At 55.5% G+C, this 19021-nt stretch overlaps 1 long non-coding RNA gene across 5 annotated transcripts in view; it reads right to left on the bottom strand.

Annotated features, from left to right (window-relative positions):
• Nucleotides 1-3546: 3546 nt before the first annotated feature.
• LOC112995009 (uncharacterized) overlaps nt 3547-19021 on the bottom strand; it is a 189575-nt gene continuing 174100 nt past the window's right edge. For 4 of the 5 annotated variants that reach the window (XR_010391540.1, XR_010391544.1, XR_010391543.1 and 1 more), the window contains one exon: nt 3547-8495. This is a non-coding gene — a long non-coding RNA (uncharacterized LOC112995009). The remainder of the gene's footprint in view (nt 8496-19021) is intronic. The other variant, XR_010391542.1, reaches the window with a different exon arrangement.

The following is a 19021-nucleotide window of genomic DNA, read 5'->3' as shown; positions in this document are numbered from 1 at the left end:
GAAGCGAGGGACTTCACCAGGGCTGGGAGAATTCCTGGTTAAAATTAAAATGCTCTTTTTAAAGCAAATTAGAATTCATTATGAAAGCAACTACGAACATCTGTGATCTCTCAGCAAAGACTTTCCTGGCTCTTTTAGAAATTGCCCTGTTCCCATTATAATTTCAGCATAATTCTCCTTATTGATATACTATTTCAAGTTTGCAAGATAGTCATATTTCACATAATTTTGGTAGAGTGCAACTGTGAATTACAAGCTGTTTTCTTCTGCATATGTATTAATTGCATGCGTGTCCAGTGCTAACCCTTATTGCCGTGTAATTTGTACAACGTAATTAACCATGTAGAGACCATAATATATCACCTCTGGAAGACTTACATCCAGTTAATCTAATTGACTAATAACATGTTTTCATTTAGCAGCACGTACTGTATTTCCAGTGATTGAATTAATGTCATGTTAACGGCTGCTTTTTGCAACAACATTTGGCATAAATTGCATTAAAAATTGATGTTCGTACAAATGTATTTTGAATACAGCTCAGCATGTGGTCTGGGAAAACACTCCTGTTGTTTATTAACTCAGCTCAGTTTGCAAGTGCACTCGGAGGAGCGGCAGCGCCGGGGCCTGCGCCGCTCGCAGCAGGACCGCGGTGGGAACTGGGTCCGAGCCGGGCTGCCGGTGCCTCTGCCCTGCACCGCCGCGGGCATCTCTCCCCCTTTGCCTTGCACTGCTCAGGGCTGCAGCTTCTCTGCGCAGGCTCTGAAACAGGTTTTAGAAGGGTTTGGTGCTGCTGCAGGGAGGTTCTGGCTGGAGGGCACCCGCTGAGCGGGAGACAAACCTGGAGACGTGATGAGCCGCATCCCTCCGCAGAGCCCCTCCCTGCCCCCTTTCCACTTTCGGAGGCTGGAGGCACCCGGGCGCCCGCGAGGCCAGAGCGCGGGGCTGGCTGCACCCGAGCCCCACGGCGGGGCGAGAGCAGGGGCCGGGCGCTCCCGCGTGCCCAGGCGCCGCTCGGTCCCGGGGGGCACGGCTGCAGGGAGCAGGGGCAGGATGAGGTCTGCGGGCTGCAGCTGCTCTCCGGCGGGGGCTGCAGCGCCTTTGCAGCCTGGCTGGTTCCGTTTTCACACGTAGCATCCCTTCCTCCCTTCCGTCTAAGCCAAAAGCAGAAGCATGAAGACACAGGGGAAGGGGCCGTGCCGGCAGCACCGCGGCCCAGCCCAGCCCGTTCCTGGGCCGCAGCGGGGAGAGCTGCCGGAGCGGGGGGGCAGGCGCGTCTCCCACGCGGTTAAACACACAACCCCTCCCTCGGTGCTCACGCGCACCTGCACACACATGCACACGTGTACGCACACGTGCTCTTCCTCCTCACGGGTTCGGGAGCTTCTCTCGCTTCGTGGTGAATAAGTAACAAGCGCTGGGTCTTGATGACGCACAGCAGCGATGCTGCTCCGAGGGCTGCCTGCGATCCCGAGGAGCCGCCTCGCTCTGCCTCCGCTGTCCATCAGGCCTGGAGAGGGAAGACACAGCTTACAAAATCCAAGGTGCAGATCAGAGGCTGTCAAGGAAAACAGCAAGCCCACACTGACTTTTTCATAAATTTACACGAGATACCTTGGGTGCTGCTGTTCATGGGCCGGAGAGCAGGCTGGTCCGGCCACGCACGATGCCGCAGGCCGCGTCGGCACCGCGGGGCAGCCCATACCCAGCCCCGGCCCCGGCCCCCCCGGGGCAGGGGGCCACCAAGGCCAGGGCTCAGGATGGCAGCGGCCCTGGAGGTGCTACAGTCAGAGACGGGGAGAAGAGGCCGTAGATAAGCTTCAGCTCTCTACGAGCGTTTGGGCTGATGACCCAGAGATCCAGGAGGAGCCCGGCGAGCTCAGAGAACAAACATCCTGGAGGAGGAACCCACGATGCCGCAGCCCCAGTCGATGCCCTCCCACCTAACCCTTTTTTCAATTTCTTCTCACAAAAGACCCATGTTTCTCATCCGGTTTCAGCTGTGGCAGTGTTTTCTCTTGAGCATCTTTCCAAATTTAGTGCCTCCAACGCAGCTTCATAGCACTTTGGTAGGACCTGCTCTGCTCTACATGCGCCATATTTCTCACTTTTTAGCCACAAATAAGCTATGCCCTGCATCTTCCCAGCAATATATAACTCTGTCTTTAAGAAACAGCACAACAAACACCTCTTGCAAAGCATTCACATCTCTGGATCTGGTAGCAAAGATGCTGCCTGCTTGCTGAGGTTGTGTTTATAAGGACCACAGCTCCACACCTGATTATGACCTGATTATGAACAATTTGAAATCAATTAAACAGCAACATCTGCATGTAATTAGTTGATAATGCTAAACACTTTCCACATCACCAGAGAAAACCCCCCTCCCTGGGAAGGTGGATGTGAGTTCGAATAACCCAGCAAGCGCAGCAGGACACGAGCGGTCGCGGCTCAGCTCGAGGGCTGGTGAATGAAAGCTGCAGATCAGCACGTTGTGCTCCCACTGAACAGTTCAGAGAGCTGCTGAAGACCTGGCTGCTGGTTATCAGCCTGCAGGTGGGAAATTCGCTTAATTTAAAGCAACAGCTAAAATGAGATTTATTGGAGAGAATTGTATCTAGCATCAAAGTGAGTTAACTAAATGCTTAAAGGTCCCCTTTAAGTAGGCTCAAATGAAATAAGCACTACAGAACCTGTGAATAGCAGCCTCTTCTTTAGAAAAGCACCTTTTGTTTTCTTTCAGGTTTGTGAATGATTTTAGTGCTCCTAAGGGGGGGCATAACGGCACCCGACCGAAGCGCAGGCAGCACAGCCAGGCACCGCGGGCGCAGGCGATCCCCGGCGGCTCTGCGGGTGCTGCCGTGCCCGGGCTCGTGCCGCCCGCCCGGCCCTCTCCCGCCCCGTCTCCTCCCCGCTGCACCGCTCCCCCCCGGGGAAGCGACATCCCGGTCGGGGCCGCAGCCCCTGCGGGCACCAACAGCTCCCGGGGATTCAGCGTATCCCGCAGTGCCGGCGCTCGCTGCGCGGTTTTGGGCTGGGGAGCCGAGGAGGCACCACAGTGCCCCAGTCCCGGCCGAGGTTGGGCCGCCGGGTCCGGCCAGGCTGCGATTCCCCCAGCCGCATCCGGAGTGCAGCGAGTGCGTGCGGACTCGGAGAAGGGCAGGAGACAGCGGTGAGCAAGGAGGCAAGGTGCAGCCAAGCGCTGCTTCTACAGCGTCCTTGGTGCCTTGGAAATGGGGCCAATCTCCATGGATTGCCACGGCAAATCAGCATTTCTTCTCATTCCATCTCAGAATCAGCACAAACAGGACAGAAAGCCCAAATTCATCACAATGTGCCTTGTTCGTCCCCAGCGTGTCGTTGTAATCACCATCCCACCTGAAATCTCTGGGAAACTAAAGCACACCCAGAGAAAGTCTTAAATCACAGGACCATAGAGCAATTAAAAGTCATGTTCATAACAGAGTCATTAGTGCTGATTCTCACACTCTTTACATAGGAGTGGCAGGTAATAATCGTTTCCAATTAAATCACACTTCTCTAAGGTGCATTAACCACTTTTATCCATCTGATTAATTGGACCCATCTTTATTGCATGGAGCAGGGTTACATCACTCTAGAGGGAAAGCAGTTAATAAAAAGCGTTGTTGAGGTACTAGCAGGAATAGTTTGCTATCAAACACATGCACTCACACGCACATTTGCGGCAAGCTGTGTACTGAAGCACAGAGGCATGGATTTACCCGCACACGCGTGGTCAAAGCACGCCAAGTGGGCAAGCACACGCCTGCTCTTGGAGAGTGTGCGTTGCTACAGGCTTGCACAGTCTGCAGCATCCACGTCTCCAGAAGACATGTCCATCAAGTCCAGGACGGTCACCAGCTTCCTCCGGCTCCTGCACCTCCCAGCTCCCGGCCCACTCTGCTGGGAAGAGCCGATCGGCTGCCGTGAGCTAGGGGTGAGGTTTTATTTACTGGAAAGGGATGAATGTCTCTATGCAAATTCTTCTTGCGCTGAATTCTTCAGATTCCTTCTTTAAAGGAAGCAGAAACAGTGTCTCCCACGGACCAAGCGACGTGCCTGCTGCGGGGCGGCGCGCACTTAAAGCAGAGCGCGAGATGTGCGCGTCACGGTGCGAGCGCACTCGCGGGCAGCGCGCAGACCCGCGGCAGGGCACGTGGGACGGAGAAGGAGAAGGTCTGGAAAAAACTGCCCGCTGACCTGGGGCTTTGTAAATAGGGCCGCAACGGCTCCACGAGCCCTGCCACTTTGTCGTGATCACAGCAACGATCCTGACAGCTCCCGGGCACTAAAGCAACGCCCATGTGATGAGAGACAGCGCACACGTGAGACCTGCCGGGCACCCGGCTGGCGAACTGGAGTTACACCAGAGTAACTGGAGTTCACTGGCCACGTGGGCTCCAGGGAGCTGAGCCAGGGCAAGGGGAGGCCGGGAGGGCTCTGCGGCCCTGCCAGTGACGTGAAAACACCACGTCTGCATCCCCCTCTCAGCCTGTGAGAAGCTGCCTTCTTCTCTGCATCTGGTAAGAAAGAAATGGGTGTTGGTAGCATGTCTGGAAAATACCCCAAAATGGCAAGTGTGAATGAGCTACCTAGCCCTAGCGTCCTTCTCAGAGCAGGACCCCTGTTCCTAGTCCCCCGGGTGGAGAACTGGCCTCCGCCGTCTGCTCCTAGACGTAGGACTTCAGACTTGGCCGTGTCAGCACGTGCTGCTCGCAGCCTCCAGCCCAGGCAGCCATCCGGGTTGCTTGGCACGTAACACAGGTTCTCAGCTTCATCAGCCACTTCCCCGAGTCAGAAATACACTCAGATGAACAGGAATGGGAGCAGTGAGCCCATGCTGGAGAGGGAGGGGGTTTTCCAGGATCCGGCTGGACGAGCCGCGGATGTGCGCGGAGGGGCAGGCGAGCAGGGCGCACGCGTGTGCTGCTACGCGCATGTGTCCAGGCCGTGGGCAGGAGATCCCTCCCATGCACTCTCTCTGCAGGCGCAGATGATAGAGCCTCAGGAGCATGTGGTTATCAAAATGTTATAAATTGCTACTTTTTAAATACTGTGGTAATTTGCTAGTCCATTACAGCAGGAGTTGCAGGATACAAGGAGCACGCTATGAAAAATTATGCCGTCTGCGTCACTGCTGACCTCGCAGCTGAGGTGCTCCGAGAACGGCTCCATCACGCCGGCCTCGCTGGGCAATTAGCCACCCATCAGCTCTCATCAGCGTGTCGCGTGCCACGGAGGAGGCCGCGCGCTCCTGACGGCTCCCTTCCCGGGAACGCTTGCTGCAGAGGTGCGATGCACAGGCACGTCGACGTGACCTGCTGCCACCGGTAGATTGCTCCCAGCAGGGAAAACCTCGGCCGCTCTCTGCAGCCAGCCCTCCTTCTGTAATCAAGGTATTTTTATAGACCTCGCATGAGGACTATAAATGAACCAGTTAATTTTAGTCCAGTAGCTGCATTCTAAGAATTCTGCAAATTCAGAAATAATCCTTTTTGTGACCTGTAATCTTTTAATGACGGCGCTGGTGACAAGCACTGTCTGTGCAAAAGGCAGCAAGCAGAAAGGCAGCCTGCCTCGGCATGGCTGGGCCAACGGCACAGCCCCAGCGCTTCCCCACGGGACGTGTTCCTCTGCAGCTGGAGCAGGGACAGCCAGACCCCACCGGGCATCCTGCAGATGTTCAGAGCTGCTCTTCTCGTGGCAGCCCTATTACAGAGTCCCATTACTTCCAACATACCAAAAAGTCTCATTTCTTCAGTGTCCAAGCAAAGTATAGTCTTTGACTATCTACGGTGTAGACCATCTTTGGTCTCTCTTTCTTAAAGGCTTTTGGGCATTCCTGCAGGTCCTGCAGATGGGGATATAAACCTTTCCTGCATTTCCCACTAAAGAGGAGGTGCCCTTTCCCAGGGTCAAAGACAAGTTCCCTTAGCGGGAGCCTCTTAAGGCCAGGAAGGGAGCAGGAGCTGCCAGGGTGGGAAGGCAACAGAGGCGTCTGGGGACAGTGGTGGGGCAGGGCCACGTCCCCCCCCACACACACACCCCATCCCTCCACCCTCCGTGCCCCAGAACCACCTGCCGTCCTTCGGAAACGAGCCGAACGCTCCGGCTCCAAGGGCTCCATCGCGCCATTCGCTGTTGTGGGACCGTTCGAAGCGGAGGGCAAGGACTCCCCAGTTTATTACCACCACATCCATATTTCACACAGGAAACATTATCAGGGAGCTTTGTGGGATTGTGAATATGAATTGCTTTGACCTCACTTAGTCTGATATGGTGGAGTATTAAATCTCTATTTTTCAAGCATTAAGCCTGTGTAATAGAAGGATGCTGCAAGCAATTTGCAATAAGATGAAGGGATATTACTGTCCTGGGAGACAGACAATCCAACCACATCCACAAATTGATAACAGAGATAGTGACTCAGGTTCATCCTTGCTATTAATTAAGGGCATGTTTTATGCGGAAGACAAGCCCAGCTTACACAGGCAGGTACTTGCTGGTCTTCCCTTCCCCGTTGTGAGCAACGTTGCTGGAGCTGGAGAGCAGCCAGGTGGGTTAGCTTACCTTGCTGAACCTCAGTTCACACCCGTGCATTTGAATCTCTGACAGGCAAAATTAATTTCTCAAGCCTTTAGCAGAACAGCTTCAGAGCTGCTGCTCTGCTTGCTGAGGAGCAGCCGCAGCGGGGAGCAGGGCGCAAGCCCTCCTTCTCGGGGACGTTCAAAGGCTCCCTCTGAACCGGCCGGAGCAAGCGCCAGAGGCTGGTGTCGGGAGCTAACACGTCTCTAGCTGCTAATGAGCAGCTACCATGTCCTCAGCTCTTCCTCTGCCCTCAGAGCGTGCCGCCTCATTATCGGGCTGATCCCTGTCTCTCGAGCCAAGAAACCCCAAACCAGACTTCATTTGTTCTTGCCTCTCCTTTGCCTCCTCGGTGGCTGGCGGCATCCCGCGTGGCCCCAGGGTGGGACCCACCTCGCAGCTGGCGCCCCGGCAGCCTTTTCCTTTCCTGCCCCTGCAGAGCGCGCGCTGGGCTCTCCCGGCATCTCACGGGCATTAATTGACTCAGGCCGAGCAAAGGACTGGCAGAATATCGTCCTTTTACAAATTTTTGTTCCTCTCCCTAGAATTCAGCAGCTGCAACGTGCCCTGAAGGCTGATCCCTGCACTGGCCTCAAAGGGCCGCTGCTCCTCCTGCTCCGCTCGAGGAGACGTCTCCCGGCTTGCACCCCGGTGCTCTGAGCAAAGCCTGCCCGTAGCAAGCATGCATGGCCCGGAAAACGGGCAAGTTCATCCTTGGGGAGCTCCCAGGCACTGGCAGCGCCCTGCAAGGTGACACATCGCAGGGGCAAGAACCAGGCGTTGGGGTGCGAGACGGCTCCAGGAGCAAGGAGTGACCTGCCTCCCTCCGGAGCCTGACAGACCGAGGGAGCCCAAGGCCCGCTGCAAACCCCACTGAGCACCGGCGACGACACAGGGTCAGACGGCTCTTCTGGAGAGTGCCTTCCCCACTGGCTGTTGCCTAAAACGCTTTGAAGAGCCAAATAACGCGGGTCAGCAGTGGAAGTAGGGTATAAATTACTGGAGGAAATGGCACTAAAGTCCCATGTGATGAATACATTAAAGCATCCCCTCTTATGGACAGGCACCTATGGAGAAGAACTGAGGCAGAGATAAATCAATGGGACAGGCTGGGGAGGCAGAAGAGAGATTTTCTTCCAGATGAGATCAGAAAACAGCTGGAGAATTGATGAAGTGGGGAGGAGAGGAGGACTGCTCCAGATGGCCGGGTTCGCAAATGCTGCTTTCCACCCCAGAAACGCTGTGTTGGGGCTTGCGTGGAGGTCACACACACACACATACTTCTGGAAATTGTGTGCAAAGACATGGGGAACTTCCAGATGGGAGTTGTGAGCTCTTACGGTCACTACAAACCGGCGCAGTTCCCTCTAGGCTTTTTCTGATAAAACATCCAGTCTCCAGTGGTTTCTCCGGAAGGCAAGAGCCAGCAAAGGCATTTCAGGTCAGAACAAAACCCCTGCTAACTGCCTGCAAACAAAACACCGCCGCGTGCAGCAAAGCGTTGCAGGGCGGCTCAGCCGGGAGCTGCCTCGCAGGGTGCGAAGCGGGAGGGAAGAGGGCGCGGGGCCAGGGCGCTGCCGAGGCTGCGGACGGCGCGGGGGAGCTGGGCAGAAGCACAGCGTTCGCAGCTGGGCACGCTTCCCCGTGCCTGGACAAGGCCCTCCATCCTTGAATGTCTCTGTATTTCGGAGGTGACACTTGACAGGGGTACGGACAGGCAGAGATGTCAGGCGGACCTGGGACATGGCCCTGGGCGGGAAAGGGAGGGATTTGCCTCGTGCCCAAATACAGACCTGCGTCGTCGGCCGGAGGCAGGGGCAGCAACGCAGGGACCCGGGAGGGGGCTGCAGAGGACGGGCAGTGTGGTTGATGTCCAGAAAGCCAAAAATCTACAAAACAAAAGTAAAAGGAAGGACGAGCTGGTTAGGGAAGAAAAGTGGAAAGGAAGGAGGCGCCCAGGATTTGTGGAGAGAGGGTGACAACGCGGACGTCAGACCCCCGAGAGCGCAAGGAGCATCCTCCGGCGAGCGCTCACGGGGCCAAAACATCCGGGACGGCCGCGGCCACGTTCGGGAGCCTCCGCGCGCTCTGTCCCACTGCACATCCGCGCCCACCTCCTAGCCCCACTTCGAAGTTAAAGTCTGTGCTGTATCCTGGCATTTTGTGGATTACGACATTTCAGCAGCCTGCTGCAGCTCAGCTGTATGTCTGATCCTGGGTGAGGAATTTCTCTTTATACCAAACTGTCTATTCAAGTCATAAAAATAGGCTTTTTTTTCCTTCTGTAAGTGCAACACTTTTCATATTTTTACTTCCTGCTGTCTAGATAGTATTTCACTTTTTTCATTTCTAGTGCTCGCTCTCAGTTATTTAATGTGAATTTCTAGGGCATGGTGCCCTTAGCAGACATCAGAGCAATATAACACAAGAAATCAGATATATACTGTTCCAGGAGAAGGCAGGAACAAAAAGACAAACTAGGCTCTTAATACATATGGTGCTTTTGATTCATGGAATATAGAAAATTGTATTTGATTATAGCTGTAATGGATCCTCGTAACTTTAGATTAGGGTTATGCTGATGGCCCAACTAATGGACAGTTTATTGCAAGAATAGATTTCATCCTATCATATTTTTTCCCCGTATCAATTACTTTGAATGTTTAAATGTTTCATTCCTCTGGATGTTTATTGCTCAATTTTCTTTTCTAAAAAATCCCCTGCGCACACAGTGCCCCCGGCGCTCCTCCACCCGGCTGCCAGGAGCCGGCGTTCGCGCACTCCGGGCGCCCCGGAGCGACGGTGCCTCCCGGCCGCGCGGGTGGGACCGAGGTCCGGATTTGCGGCTTACGGTTACTGCAGCCCCCTCCGGACGCGAGCCGCGGGGTCGCAGGGCAGAAGCTCTCTGAGCAGACGTTTGAGCGCTATTGAAAAAAATAATAATAAAATGAAAAGGCTTGTTAAATTAGCTTGTCTAAAAAGGAAGGGACTTGTGGGAGTGCTGCATGCGAGATTCACAGCAAATCTGATGATAAAAGAGTTCAGAAGGAAAGAGGGTTTGGTAGCGAGTATCTCATTTTCAGTCAACTTATATTAGTAACGCCCTGAAGACGAGCATCGTTAGACTACTGCTCTCCGAAGCAATCCTGCAGGACCTGGGAGGAAACGTTTCTACGCCGCCGCAGAGCTGCGGAGCCGGTGGAGGTACCAGAGATGTCACTCGGTGACGCAGCCGTCCCCGGTCCGGAGAAGACACCGCCAGGGCCGTCGGCCGCCACGCGCGGAGAGGAGCGTCAGGGGTGCGCGCTTCGAAGCGCCCCTCGCAGGCAACGTGACTTTTTGTCTTTTAATTTCAGCCGAAGTCCTCGATTTGGCCCCGTGCCCAGAGAGGGAGCGAGCTCGGAGGCTTCCCAGTCCTCACGCATTTCCCTGCCACAGGGCAGGGTCTGCGAGGAGGAGGAGGGCGAGGAGGAGGAGGAGGAGGATAAGGAGGAGGAGGAGGAGGAGGAGGAGGAGAGGAGAGGAGCGGCCGCGGGGAGGACCCTGACCACGGCCAGGGCTGGGAGAGGCCGGGCTCTGCCTCCCGCCGTGCCTCGCTTGGTGGCTGCGGCCCCGGGAACCCGCAGCCCCTCGGCTCCTTCACGCACCGGCTGCATGTTACTGCTGCGCCAGGAGGAAAGCTGGATCCACTTATTTTTTTCATTAAAATGCAAATTAATTTAATAAAAAGTAGAATTGTAAATTAATGAAGCACTTAAAAATTCTACATAATACAAGGCTAATACTTACTCTGTAGAATTTCCTGCAGTTAATAACGGCACTAACCCTCCGGAGCGGGGCCAGCCCGGCAGCGCTGCCGATCTAAATCGGCGTCTGCGCCTGGCGCGGGGATGGGAGCAGCCACGCTGCCGCGCTGCTCTGCAGTCGCCGGGGCGGGGGGACTCTGCCGCCCCCGCAGAGCGTGATCCCGCGGGCACCCGCCTGCCCCACGGCTGCTGCGGCCAGCAGCGCGGCCGTTTCCCCTTCCCCTAAATAGTAACGGACCCCTGCGATTTACTGCAACCTGACAGCTCGCGTGACGACTCCGGGGGCTGCAGCCCCGAGCCGAGCTGCAGCGACGAGCTGCCTCCCACCACGTTCAGCTGCAAAGAGCTGCAGCTGCCTCCGGGCACAGAGCTCCCGGGTGGCAGTCAGAGACTGTGCATCCACTTTTTCTTTTTTTTAACCTGGTACAAAGGGCCAGAAGCAGGCACGGCTGCAAGCCACAAGCTCCGGGTGCTGCGTCGTCCCCAGCCGCTCCCTGCGGGCAGAGGGGCTGCAGCAGCCCCCCACCCACAGCACTGCTGCCCCGGGGGAGCGAGGCAGCGGAAAGCGCCTTGCCCAAGGCCTGTTTGGGCAAACCCGGCCCAAGGCAGCAAAAAACTGCCTTAAACGCACAGGTGCAAGGCTCGCGTTCTGCACTTTGCCGTTCCAACTTATATTTCCATAGAAACACTGCAGAAAACTCATCCTTTGAAAATTCATCCTTACAGTAAGGCAGGACCAGAGCGGCACACCGGGAAAATGTTGGCCGGGGTGAGCCAGGCATTTCTGGTGGCATCAAGCCCTCCCGATCTACAGGCCCACACCTGAGCTCTTCACCTTCTGCCTTCTACACTCAGTGGAGAGAAAAGGCATTTCTGGGAGCAGTTTAGCTCACCATAAGGCAGGTGTCTAAAGCAGGTCGGATAAACCGTGCCCAAAACTCCCCCCGCTCTGGGGAGGGGACAGGCAGCGGGGACGGGGCGACGACACCGACGCATCCAGAGCTGCGCGGCGAATCCTCCCGCTCGTCTCTCCCGGTGGGACCCGTCCGCCCCAGGGGCCCCCGCAGCGCCCTCCCCGCGCGGACCCCGCGGTCACACCCGGAGCCCCGTGGCTGCAGGTAGAGCCCCATGGTCACCCACGCAGCCCCGTGTCACCCGCGCAGCCCCATGGTCACCTGCACAGCCCCGTGTCACCCGCGCAGCCCCGTGTCACCCGCGCAGCCCCACCAGCCCCAGCCACCGCTCGGGGCCCTGCTGGGCTCCTCCTCCTCCGGCCACGCAGCAGGACCCACACCCACTTCACGCCCGTGTTAATCACCCACCGCACTCATTTATTGCCGTGTATACACCACTGCCGGGAACATTATCCCTTAAATAAAGCTCAACCACCCTATTATTGTAATGTCAACTCGGAACCTCTCAGATAAGCCCTGCAGACAATTTATAATTACACAGAAGCAGCGCTCGCACGCTGCACCGCGGGCCCATCAGGAGAGGATTTAGGTCTTTCACAGAGGCAGCGTTTGACAGGTCTTTGTGCTGCTATTTCATCTCGACAGCTTCTTGCCACCCAGCTCCTCCTCTGGCTCTGCGCTCACGCTTTGTTGTTCGATCGCAGGTGAAGAGAGCACGTAATGGGCAAAAATTGTGGGCGATTACTGTTTACTTGTTAACTTTGCCTGGCAGAGCGGCCGTGATGGATGCAGGGACTGGAATATTCTCTTTATCCCCTGCAGCACTGAGAGTGCGCTGGTGCTAAATTCAAAGGCTGAAATCTATAAAAAATAAGTCGAAACCCATCATTAAATTTCTCTTAGTGGCGCTGTGCATAATTCACCCAAACACCATCAAATATAAATGGCCCCGTGTCAGGACGAGCACACAGGCGCCGCAAACCAGCCTCGTCCAAGGGGCGGAAGCGGCAGAGGAGCCTCCGGCCCCGCGACGAGCCCCGGCACCGAGGCGCTTCCGGCAGCTCCCGAGCGGGACGCGACCGTCGGAGGCACCGAGCGGAGCAGCCCGGCTCCACGCGAGGGCTCCCGGGCCCGGCGCCGGCACCCGGGGAGGCGGATTTACCAGCGCGGCTCCTGCCTCTGCATACAAAGAGGAGGAGAACAGTTGCTTTTAAAGCCCGATCAATATTTACAAACAGCGGGCAAAACGAGCCATAAAGGAGGAATGCTAACAATTCCCAGGGCTAACGGCGAGGCCGAGCGGCTCCTCCCCGCAGAGGACGCGGCCAGGCTCCCCGCAACGTGGCCGGGCTGGCTGCCACACGGCCGGGCTCGCTGCCACGGCACCGGACGGGCAGAGAGCTCCCGGCTCCGCGGCGGCTGCTGTGCCGGGGCGCTGGGCACCGGCCCCGGGCACCTTCCTTCGCAGGGCGGACACGGCCCCGCTCAGCCGGGCTGCGCCACAAGCGACACAAGGTGCAGCCAGGTCTCTGCTCCCGCGGGGGCGGCCGCGGGGAGCGGTGCCAGGCGCAGCCTCTGCCGAGGGGCTCGGACACCCCGCCGGACGCCCCAGCGAGGGGCTGCCGTCCCTCACCCCCGTCGTCTGCAACCCTGCAGTAAAGCTGTCTGCTTGCACCGGTACCCTATTTACTGTATTTCTTCCACAGTTTAGAAGTGCTTGTATAGATTATGATATATAAATTCTTTATTGCTCCCTGCTAGAGCCTGAACTTTGATTAGGAGCTGAATGACCTCGGTTTCACAAGCATCAGTCAGGTACCGGTAAACAACCCTCGTTCCACATAAGCAGATGTTAATCTACAGTGGTTTAGCAAACTTTCTAGAAACTTGTTGCAAGCCTTTCTTTTTCATTATTTGAAAAACACTAAGTTATTTAATAAATCACAGCAAGTTGTTTTGCAAAAGTATCCTTTGAACCATTAGATATTATTGTGAATGCCAATTTTTCTTCCCACCTTATGGCAGGATAAAGATACCCCACTCAATTTTCATCAAAAGCACATGAAAGCAATCAAGGCTCCTGTAGTTTCTATGGAAATAAGGGATGCAAATTGGGATTGCGTGGTGCCTTTTTTCTTGAATTTATCCATAAAAATGCAAATACTCTTCAACAGCTACTAAAATATTTGCCTTGTTCTAAGGGAGGCAAAAATATATAGATGAGGCTTTTGTCCACCGGCTCTCCTGGCGAAGAGATATGACAGCCCGTGGAGCACGAGCACGAACCTACTGAAGCTGAACAATCCCTGTCAGAGCACGGAAACGGGCAGAGGTGGCTCTGGCACGAGTGTGCGGGGCCCCAAAGGGCTGCGTTTGCTCCTTGCAGGTCCCTCAACCCCAGCGTTAGCAAGCAGGTTGCCTGCCCTCTCCCCAGTGCCGCTGCCCCCACCCGCAGGCTTCTCGTACACCCTGCCCACGACGCAAGGTCCCTCCAGCCAAGCGAGTCCGAAGAGCAATGTCATCTCTTTGGTATGGAAAACAGCACGGCAAAGGGAACAGCACAAGCAGATCACGTCCGTGATGCATCTGCTTTGCTTTCCTGCCAGGCGTTTCGGAGCGGGGCACGTAACGGAGGATATTCTGCTCCCGGGCTACGTCTCATCCTGTCCTGCAGCAGGGGCTGATCAGATCCTTCGCTCGGCGTCTTCTGTTTTTTCCTGCTTCTCTGGGAGCTCCGTTGCGCGCGTCGTGCAGCACTTGCCGACAGACACGCACAGCTCCGGGAAACGCCGGTCTGGGTCTGTGCCCCCCGCAAGGTCCCAGCGCCTCGGCGCAGCAGCACGGCTGCCGCGTGGAGCCAAGCGTCCTGCGGGGCCATCGTCACCCCCCGGTGCACGCGCCCCGCTCCCGGACCCAGGGCGCTTCGCAAGGCCCAGGGACGGCTGAGTCGCTGCTGCTGGCCAAACAGCAAACCCTGGAAACTCGGCTGGTAACGTGTCAAGAATGAACTGGAGAATGCTGCAGCCGTGTGATTATAAACTTGCAATTAATTAATTGTGCTGTCACTATATCCACCTGAGAACAACAGCTAGATCAAAGAACTCAACAGAGATCAAAATGATTAGCAGATCACTTTCCTTACAGTTGAAAGTGCCAATTAGATAGAGCAAGGAAGTAGTCTGGATTAGCTGCTTCTACTAACAGCTCTGGAAGTGAAAAGTCGCTCAAGAGACTGTAGAAAAAAGAAAAAAAACCAAGTCAGGAAAGCCTCATTGCTCACACCATGGACATAAAGAGAAGTCGTGGTGGTCCAGCCACTGATTTTTCCTTTCCGAGGCTGCCAAGCGCCTCTCGGTGCTGACCATGCCGAAATGAGCCAGGGCGGTCTGGCTGCGCCTGCTCGGCTCTGCACAGCTACGGACCTTCCCGAGCAGGTCCGGGAGCCACAGGCCAGCCAGGAGCAGGGTGTCCAGCTCTCCGGCCCGGTGGCCCACCCAGGGCCGCGGTGCCGGCGGGCGCTGCTGCCTTGGCCCCGTGCACGCGGATGCGGCGCCGTCCCCACGGCACGTGCCCGCTGCCGGAGCAGGGAAGCCGTCAGGGGTGCCGTGGATTCGACGCTACTCCATTTCTTAAGTCTTCAGTCCTGGATCGTCATCTCTCAGGGGAAGCTGCCGTAGCCTAACCGCAGGCACCAGCTGGCGGGAGGCGTCGCTGAGGGATTCCCGGCGCACGTTACGCCGGTGCCGTGTCCGTGACCACGGAGCGGGGCCAGGCCGCTGCGCATACGAGGGGGGCTGCAGGCTGAACCGTGCCCCACCGCCAGCGCGAGGGACGCAGCGGGCAAGGAGCCGGGCGGCGGGCCGGGACCGAGGAGGCCACGTCTCCTGCGCAGCAGGCCCCCAGCAAGCAGCCATCGGCCCCCGCGAGACGGTTCCCGCTCTCCGGCGGGAGAAGAGCCCACGTCCAGGCAGGCACAGCAGCTCTGCAGCAAGACACCGGCTGTTTTGCATGTGCTTGCCGTCCTTCTTTAAGATGTAGTTAGCACTGAGCTTCATCTTCATTGTCTCCTGTTTGTCACATTGTTTAATTTCTCTTTTTAATCGACTCAGACATTGTTTAATTTCTCCGTTTAATTGGCTCAGACAGAGAGGCTGCAGGCAATGTCACTGTCACATCGTCTCCCAGAAGCACTGCAGGCACGAGGGCCACATTACTGGTCGCAGGCAGCGAGGTTGCGAGGCATCCCTGCAGATCCACCCCCGACTGATAACCAGGAGGCAGCGACAGAGAACAGAAATAAATCATAAGTATTTGGCAGGACAAAAGCTATTAGCAGGGTGCCATGCAGGCTTGTATGGGAACTGCTCTCATTTAACATACGTGCCTACGAGTGAGACAGCAGGTAGGATGAGAATTCAGCAAACACACCGACGACACGAGTATTTACATTATTCAAGTCCAGAAGTGCCTGAAGGGAGCTGCTGAGGAGCCTCACAAAATGAGGTGAAAGCAGGTAAAGACAGCGAGCAACACAGTTCTGCCTTACAGATGCAGCCTTAGAGCAGCCATTGCAAGCTGCAATGATTTTCCTCATTGATGCAGATTTAATAGGTGCCCAGCAAATATTGAGAAAATGTTCTTCTGTAATGTAAAACATCCGGCATCTGGAGCGCCCCACACCTTCCCAGGGACGCGCGTTACTGAACAAGCGTGTTCACCTGCCTGGGTTCAGCACTGGCTGTTCGGGCCACAGGACTTACAAACGGAGCGAACTACCCAGAAAACCAAGCGAGGGGCTGAACTCCTGAGGTGAAGGTCTCCACACCCCCCAGCACCATCGCTCCCTGTCCAGCCCGGGACCTTGGACCTTGCTACCCAGCTGCCCCGGCTGGACCGTTCCACACGCTGCCCATCCGCCGTAGGAGCAACGCAAGAGTCGGCTCCTCGGGACGGGTCCGACAGGCTCCGGTGCTCCCACGAGCTCTTCTCCATAGCGGCTTCCCTTGACGGGTGCTGGATGGGATTGGAATAGCTAGAGGTGAAAAACACACGTTTAAACTTCTTTCTGTGGAGAGCTACAAGTGTTTGGAGATCTGCAGCACTGCTCACTGAAAAGATTTTTTAATAGCTTTGACCTTTGTGGGTTCTGTGAAGTCTCCTTTTGTTGAAAAGTATATATCAAAAGAATTCTGGAAAAGAGCTCAAGATAATACAAATGTTCTGCAGACCTTTGAGGAAATTGCAGAATGCTTCCTCATGTTCTTGAAATATTGTTCCAAAGATTAGACTATCAGCCCCAGCTGCTGCAGACATATAATGGTTTATAACCAGGAACGGCAAATAATTGCTGGTCAGAAGGCAATATAAATATTTGTTATTGCAGATGACTTATGAATAAGTTATTTGAAATGGCAAAATTAATCAGACAATGCATCTGACAAATAAGTATTTGATCAGCTCTGTCTGTATCACAGTGGCCAGCCAGGCACTCTGCAGAGAGAGTTCCTTGAATACACGAAAACCTTCAGAATTTATGGAAAGAAGTATCACTTCACCTCAGGACATCCAAGCAAAGAGAGAAGTGGTCAGATCATAAATTGTCAGACTCAAACTTCAGACCAGATACATTCGAAAAGATCCCTGGTGCGAAGGCTGACGGCCTGAGAAGCAGGACACGGGTGGCCCCAACCCAGCAAGCGCCAACACCTCCCACCTCCCCGGCGAGGCGCGATGCTGCGTGGACACGGCTTCGTCCGCGGCACCTGCAAATCCGGTCGACACGCCGCGCTTCTCGCAGCCACGTTCGCTGCGCAGGGCACTAGTGCTCCACGAGCGCACCAGAGACGGCACCACGCCAGGGGACTGCGGCCGTCCGGGTTGGCATTCCGGCAGGACGTTCGGAGTATGCCGGGCTAGCCCGATCAGAGGCTTTTCTTGGGAGACTAACAAAAACGAGTGTGCGTCAGTCTGCACTGTATCTCATCTGTATTCAGCACATCGCCAAAACGTGAAGAAGAAAATAGCCCCTGAAAATAAAAGTATGAGAGAGAGGAGGAGACAGACCCATGAAAACAGCAAACAGCTCCTTGCCTCTGTCTCTGTCACTCCCACACCCTCCGAGCTGCTGCGTGCAGCAGTTGGTGCTTCTGGACTCACCAGCATTCAGAAACAGTAACACAACCTGCTCCGAGATGTGCACGTATTACCCATTCCGAAGTGTAAAACAGGCAAGGAGAAGCATATTTTTGGCGATTTCTTTCCTTTGTGCATTTTAGCTCAGAACAATATAAAATCAAAACACTAATGCTTGCCTCCAATAGCTTAAATGTCAGTATTCTATTATTTTTACAGTCTGGTCTCAAGGGATCTAAAGGGCACCATACCGCACTCAGCAACGTGGAATCGCAGTGCTTTCCCCGCGCGGCCGGGGGAGCTCGCCGAAGGGCCAAGCAGCCGTCGGGGCAGCGCCGCGGGACCCTGCGCAACGCCCCGAGTTCACGGACGCCTTTGCCGGAGGCAGGGGCCGCGAGCGGGGCCCACGACGAGCTCGGGGGGCTCCGGGGCCTCGCGGGTATTTCACACCGCTCACCCGCACCAGGAACCTCACCGCACGCTGCGTGAGCGCTGCCCGGGCTGGGGCTGTCGGCGAGCAAGGGAAGATCCCTCGATGAGAAAAGATGCTAATATCTCATTTACATTTTTTAGGAGGCACATCCCTATGAAGTCACATGAGTGTAATTTTCCTACAGTCTCCAAATCCCCAGCCACTTCCAGATGAGGCAAATAAAAGCGTATTATTCAGCTTACGCCACAGGACTGGCACCTGCCCCCAGGACAGGGGGATTATCTGAGGCCGGGAGGAGAAACCGGCAGATTAAACTTCTCCTTGTATCCAGCAATTCGTGGTCTGATTTGTACCAGGGAGCAGCTCCGGCGTCAGAAACAAAACGGCACCAACCCTGCCAGTGGCCGCGGTCCCACAGCCGTGGGGAGGAGGCGGCCGCGCTGGGGTGGGACGTCCCGCCGGGCCAGTGTCACCCGCTCCGGGGGGGCACCCCAAGGCCAGCTAACCGCGGGGACGCGAGCGAGCACCGCCGCGCTTCCCTCCTCTGCCAGGGCATCACGCGCTCGGCTGGGACACGTCCAGGTTGGCATGCAGAGGAATTTTCCGGTCTGTTGTGAATATTTTCTACTCAGTCAACCTTTTATTTAAATGACATTCGGCTGCAGTGCTAGAAGTACGATATTGAAAATCAATAAGTGGAAAGTGTTTGAAAGCCAATCTAAATCAAATATTACAATATGGTGGAGTTAATCATCTGAAATTAACCTTTTAACTGCTTGAATCACTCTAATCTATAAAGAAAATCAATACAGGCGTATCAAACCCTACTCCAAACTGCTGCCTGCTCCGGCTGACCATGCAAATGGAAAATAATAGCCAGTGGATGCTTATTGCGCCTTATTATATGTTAACACCCCACATGGGGCTGAGATGCTCAGACGAGGATTCCCCGGGGAGCCTTTGCCACAAGCTGCAGGCAGGAATCCTGCTCCGCAAGGGCCAAAGAGACACCGCGAGAGCAAAACCCCTCCACGTCACTCTCACAGCACTTAATTTCATAGAGCCAGGCGGAGCCGCGAGTGACTAACAGGCTGTTTCACAGGGAGAACTGATTGTCCCTGGATGGAGAA

Source organism: Dromaius novaehollandiae, chromosome 14 (genome assembly GCF_036370855.1).
Source record: "Dromaius novaehollandiae isolate bDroNov1 chromosome 14, bDroNov1.hap1, whole genome shotgun sequence".
In the NCBI taxonomy this organism is placed as follows: domain Eukaryota; kingdom Metazoa; phylum Chordata; class Aves; order Casuariiformes; family Dromaiidae; genus Dromaius; species Dromaius novaehollandiae.
Note: the sequence above shows the minus strand (reverse complement) of the source record. Positions and strands in the feature narration are given on the sequence as shown.